Raw genomic sequence first — 6,826 nt, forward strand, 5'->3', positions numbered from 1 at the left:
AGGACATGAAACTGGTTATAGTACTATGTTGCAGAGTCTATGGACTTTCATTGTATACATTCACCCTTAGTACAAAATATTTTTTATAATGATCAAAGTAAAACTTTTACTCTAGACCTAGAGACTCGACACAAGGCCTTGAATATCCTCTTATAGAAAAATTGAAGGTGCAACAAGCTTCAAGATTTTTACAATTCCAAAATTGGTAGGTGGCCACCTAATAGGAAAAAGACAAAATAAATTTGTGGGCTTCCTGATAGGGACAAATATTCTTCTATCTTCCTCTGTAGATGGTAGCTATTGTGGGTGATCCAAAGTTCCTCTTTTCTTCACATGAGCCCCCTTATCAAGCTAGAAAATATGATAACCTTGCAAACCTAGTAAATGCACATGGACAAGAGAAACTTACGAAATATTAACAAAAGATATGCATTAAATAGAGACGATAAAAGTAAATATTCTCTAAAAATGTCATAGATTTATCACGTAACCAAGAATTATGTCCTTTTTCATTTATACATATCGAGAAAGAAGAAAGAAACAAAATTCTCAAAAAAAGAGAGAAAACTGAGAATTCAAAATTTTAAAAATTCAAAATTGTAGAAACAGAGAGAAGAGAGGATTAGAAAGATCCAAATCCATTTTGTTTGTAGTCTTGTAGCCTCTTGATGTTCTGCTGGTAGTCTCCATCATCTATCTCTGTTCTGGCTACCTCCATCTTTATCATCCCACTGTCAAACCTCAACAATGTATCCTTGTATGATTCCAATTTTCTTGATATCTGCTCTTCACCTACAAAGACATCTACCAATATTGGATCTAGTGTTGTTCTAATTTTTTCCTTCCATTCAAGCTTAGACCTTAACATCTTTCTTCCTTCCAAACTACTCCTTTCTTTGTCAAATAGAACTGGCATGTGGCATGTGACTAAGAACTAGAAACTTTTGAGCTCAATCCTTATCCTTTGTGTATACATTCTATAGATAATGAAAACTTGTTTTACTACCTCAAACCTTGATCAAAACTATACTAAGATGTCATAAAAATGGGAATAAAGGGGTTTGATTAGAGTAATCTCCAATACTACAATTTCCTTGCTTATATGAGAGAGAGAAAGCAAGGAACCTTTGCCAGCTCAAGTTTTTGATTAAGGAAAATTAGGTTTTAAGGGACCTGAAACCCGCTTAAATAACAAAAAGAGAAGCAATGGAGAAACTAGATAAAATAGAATAAAGAGAGAAAGGCTTCAAAAGAACAGCATAAAGGACAACAGCCAAAGTAAAGAACAACAAAAGGCCAGCGAGAGACTGGCACACCTAAAATAAAATTACATTTCAGGTGAAAATATTTATAGTCTCTTTCGCATCCTTGACCAGCATCATCATCACATAAGCTACCTCTTTCAGGTCTTTATTTTCCGGCATCTATTGATTGCCTTTGGTCTTTTGCTCTAGCTCACTTGCATTTTTTTTGGTTCTACGTTTGGAGGAGTGTTGAACAAAACTAGAAGTCGGCTCGTCATCAATAATCATAGTTTCTTTATTTTGCTTATCCTTCTCCAGGCAAGCAACCAACACATTCATGTTTTGAGAGGACACCTTCAACACAGCCAAACTATGCTCCATGAATTTCTTCAAGGCCCTCTCAGTTTTTTGAATTTGATTGTTTATCAAACTATTATCAGACTCACCCTTTTCTTTGAGAATCCTCATCACATCCTCTAGGTGCTTCGAATCTCCCTTTATAATCTCACTTTTCGACCAGTCTGGAATTTCTTTTTCATCCTCTGTAGCACTAGTATCCTCTGCATTATCCTCTTTACCTTTAATGTTGATATCCTTAATCAAGTTTTCAATTTTAAAATCCAGCTCTCTTGTTTTTCCTGAATGCTAGTGATGTTATCAATCACCCACTTCTGGAAATTGAACATTTCCAGAATGATGTGTCTAGTAGCATTCAGAATGGACTCCACATTCTCCATATCCAGGGCAGAATCCTTAAACCTAGGGTTTCCCTCCTCCATGTTATGTTGAACATCATCTCTATTATCTGAAACATAGGGATTATCCTTCGCCTCTAACTCTTCAACATCCTCTTCTCTCTGCTCATCCCCTTCCTCACCCTCAACCTCCTTCTCCTGCTCATTCTTCGCCTCTTCTTCCACCTCCTTCTCCTGTTCTTGCTCAAAACCAGCATTATCTTCAATGTCTTCTTTAGCTGTTTCACTAACACTCGACTTATTTTTCAAAGGAAGATTAGAAAAATCCTCATCCCTATTAGCCTTACCTTTACCCTTTAGGTGCTCATATATTAACAAAATAAGGCCTTGGTGAGAAATGGGGTAGGAATTAGGTTTCTTAGCATGGTCAGCCAGACTATCATTAAGGGAGGAGGCAAAGTAGAAGGGCATTGATATCTTAGATCCATGGCGAAAATGGTTAAGGATAACAAAGTGGTAATTGTAGACTTTCGAAAACCTACCATCAACCGTAAGGTACTCCGTTAAAACTTTCAACATTTTCTGCCAGAAAGATTTTACCTAGTTAGGGAGATAATAGGAAGCATTATCCTTTTTGGCGAGCTGAACCCTTTCTTCTTCATTTGTGGGGAAATTCTTGATGGCTTCTACCGCGAACTTGCGGTCTCTGTAAAACTTGATGCCATCCTTCTACAAACCGGTCACCTCAGCCACCAAATCTTCATCCACTTTCCAGGTTTGGCCGAACAAAGTAACTTTATTATTTTTCTAGCCCTTGGCAAAACCACGGGAAATGGACTTCTTGCTCCCATGCAATTTCTCCATGTAATCAATGAAGCCATATCTGTGCAACCTTCACCAAATTTTCCTTTCACCTTTCTAGCTATCACAACTAGTAGGCTCATTACGGTTGAGATTTCCTCCCATAATGTGATGGTTGTTCAAGTTGAAACCCTCAAAGGAGCACAAACTGATCAAATGTTGAAGAACTGAGATGCTGAAATCGAAAACCAAGGTGATTTTCTTGTTTTTCAAGTAGTCTTTTAAAACATTCAAATTAACCCAACACTTAATATAATAAGGCCCTTCACACTGATACTCATTATCACGACGCCTGAGATAGGTAATCAACTGACAATCCACCTAACTCCAAAATCTATCATTGAAGTCCAAACCTAGAAAGGTAATAATGAAATTAATATGTACCATGGACTCTGTCATAAAATAATTGCTCTTGGACTCTATTCTTACATGATGATTCTCTGATATAATTAGCATCCTCCGCTAAAATGACCCCTCATTGGCTAACAAATTGGCTACCTTGTTACCTTTCCTAAAGGTATGGGTAATAATCACACTATCATAGGCATCTAACATTTTTTTGCATTATCAATGATAATTTTGACATTCCAAGAAAGGGAACTAATACCTTTAATAGCCCGAATTATATTAAGGGAATCCCCCTCCAGCCAAATTATTTTAAAATTAAATCTCTGAGCAAGCTGAATACATTTTAACATTGCCAGAACTTCTACCACATGGTTGTTTTGAACTCCAAAGGAAGAGGCAATCGCAGCAACACAAAAGCCATAAGAGTTTTTGATGACCCCTCCTCCAGCATTCCCAGGATTAGCTGCACCATCAAAGTTCACCTTAACCCAATCATGAGGAGGGAACCTCCACACAAAATTATCTCTTCTACTCTTCATATCAGATTTCCAAACCTTGTGTATCAAATTCCATTCAGTTAGAATGCTTTTCTCATTATCAGTCATGTCAATATAACTACACTGCTTGTTACTTTTGTGAATGGTATTAATGTTTTCTTTAATAGCCCTACAAATCTTTTCAAAAACCACCTGAGAAGAACACTTTGTTTCCCTAAAAATTCTATTGTATCTCTCCTTCCAAATACGTCAATAGGTCATAGGAAGGACAAAGAACCAGAGGGTCTTAATCATGGGAAGCTTGGTAGGGAAAATCCATTGCCAAAGGACTTCCTTAAAACTATTCTACATTACCCAATCAACTTTCTATTATGTCCACACTTTACCCTAGATCTCCCAGGTAAAAGAATAGTGAATAAACAAATGATCCACAGACTCAGCCTCTTTTTGACATAACTCACACCTATTAGGAATCATGAATCCTCTTCGAACCAAGTTATCAATGGTAAGTATCTTGTTGTGAGTTGCAAGCCAAAAAACATATTAACTATAGGAATGAGGAATCTATTCCAAACTTTAGTCCAAATCGGGTTGCGGGCCCAAGTAGCAATTTTTTTATAAGCAAAGGCAACAGTAAAATTACCCTTAGGATTACTCTTCCATAAGAAAACATCATCAGAATTTTTGCTGACAGAAAAAGACAGCAAATCATGCTGGAGCGAAGAAAATCCAGCATAAACTACATCAAGTCTAACCCATTTATTCTCCTCCCAATAATTATAGACCATAGAACCAAACCTCCCTTCAAAGAACCCTAGCAATTCTCTATGCTCGTCCCAAGACGCATCTCCATGATCAAAAATTGTGTTGAGATTTGACTCAAGCAAGGATTGAGTCATCTCTATAATAAATTTCTTCTCTATCCTAGAGGCATCCATCTTCACCATGTCAATTTCATTGTTCATTCTTCCAACATCTAACTTATCTTGAGCTAGGTCTCTTCTGAATGCCATCCCCTCTTCTAAGAAATATTCTATCATGGTTGGAGGCTTGTATGTTGGGCTTGAGTATAATTGTTCTTCTAATTATTTCACCCTATCCCTCAAAATATAAATTTGTTCATCTGCCTTTATTGCCAACTTATGCACAAATTTTGCTACATTCAAGGTCATATTTGTGGCCTCTATGGTAGTGGTATCAACTACTCTCTTAACAAGTAGACATCCAAATAACATATCTATTTCATGGCTTAGGGTAGGCCTCCTTCTTACTGGGTGCAAACACCAGATAACCAATTGATCTAGGTGGTCGTCAAAAACTGCTCAAGACAACACCTTGTTTCTCTACTTTGGATCCATTGTGTCCAAGTCTATGTCATGCCTTCTCCTCAAGGCATCAAATTCTATTGTAGAGGAGATATTCCACCCCTTAAGGAGAAGCACACCACTGATCTTCACAATCTTTTTTCCCATTACAGGGGTCATAACAGCTAACTACCCCTTAGCTTCCCTTGGTAACTCATACTTCATTCCAAATCTCACATCCTCCTTGAAGCTATCAAGCTTGATACCTCTTCTTCTTTCCAACTCATTCACCATGTTCCTTATCAAAAATTATTTGAACTCCCTTATATTGATGAATTCGTCATCACTCATGAGCTTCTCACAGGCATTCAACCTTATGTCCTCACTGAGCTCACCTTGAAGCTTAGAAGCACCAAGGGCCAACTCTTGTGAAGGGTCATGAATTGTTACACCCAACCTAGTATCAAATGTATGTGGAGGAAGAGGTGCCTCCCCTTGAAACTCAAAGCCCTCGTAGGACTGAAATGGAATGTCTAGATGCATGGAGACAATGTGTGCAAATGAGTCATAGCTTTAGGACTCTCTAGAATTTGATATGGTTGCCTACTTGAAGAGGAAGATGTTAGCATTGGTATCTTCATTGGAGCTTCTACAAGTATTCTCTATGATGGTTGAGAGTCTTGGGATACTAGTATTGATACTTGAGCATGGCTAGAAGCAAGTGGGAGCTCATAATAGCCAGGTGGGGGAGATGGTGGAGGTGAATTAGGACCAATATGAGAACCAATAGATTGAAGAGAATTAATCCTCTCCTCTTCCACTTCTTGAACTTGTGGCTCAACCACCAATCTAGGCCTCTCATGAGGCAAAAGAATTCCATCCACATCTGGATAGGTAGCAAAAATATCCCTCATCTTAGCTTCAGAAATCATTAGCATCTGCCAAGAAGGAGAATATGAGCTACATGCTCTCTTCTTCTTGTGTTCCCCATATTGTATCTTGTACCATCTTTCCTTTATCTTCAAAATACCATTATAATCCTCAACATTTCTGATGAGATATTCCTCATCATCCCATTGATTTTATTGTGGCTTTTCCTTCCCTGATTTTGAATGAACCATTTAGAATCATAATATCTATACTTAGCCCAAGGAAGGTTATACTTATTCAACATGGAGTTCAGGATATCATATGCTTTCTTGTTGGTAAAATGATACATCCCTGCCACAACTTGTGACAGGAGCAATGAACCTTTCTTATGAGCCCCTCCAACCAAGAGATTCTTTGCCTCTTCTAACTGATGCATGACCTCCAAGAAGGAAACTTTATCTTGGACAATAATAGGAAAAATCCTAGGAATACCGAGGGTGCCAAAAAATCTAATAATAGTATTGTCCTTAAAGTAGAACCATGATCCCCAATTATGAGTAATTCCTAACTCCGGTGTGAGATCCTTACGCCTTAAAAAATTCCTTACTTCCTTTATTAGACGCCATCTTACCTCTCCTTGAAAAATACTTAACTACTTTCTAACACAATGATTTTTAAAGGTAAGATAATTGGAATCATTCATATGCATATCCCAAATGTAAGTCCATTCTTGGACTGGAAGTAATTCACCTCTTACAACATGAGTAACATGAAGGTCTGAATACCAGACCTTAATACCCTTATACAAGAAAATATGCATTAGTAGATAATAATACCAGAAATTCATTGATTTTCCCTTCTTGAATTCATTGAGGACATTGTGAAGACCCTCAACCACCAAAGTAGCATAATCAAAACGTCTATTAATATCTCTATCCTGGATATCGATACACATCACCAACATCCACTTTGGGATCTTGCTTCTAGCATTTGCAACACTTAATTGA

The sequence above is a fragment of the Cryptomeria japonica genome, chromosome 5 (assembly GCF_030272615.1).
Source record: "Cryptomeria japonica chromosome 5, Sugi_1.0, whole genome shotgun sequence".
NCBI classification, from domain to species: domain Eukaryota; kingdom Viridiplantae; phylum Streptophyta; class Pinopsida; order Cupressales; family Cupressaceae; genus Cryptomeria; species Cryptomeria japonica.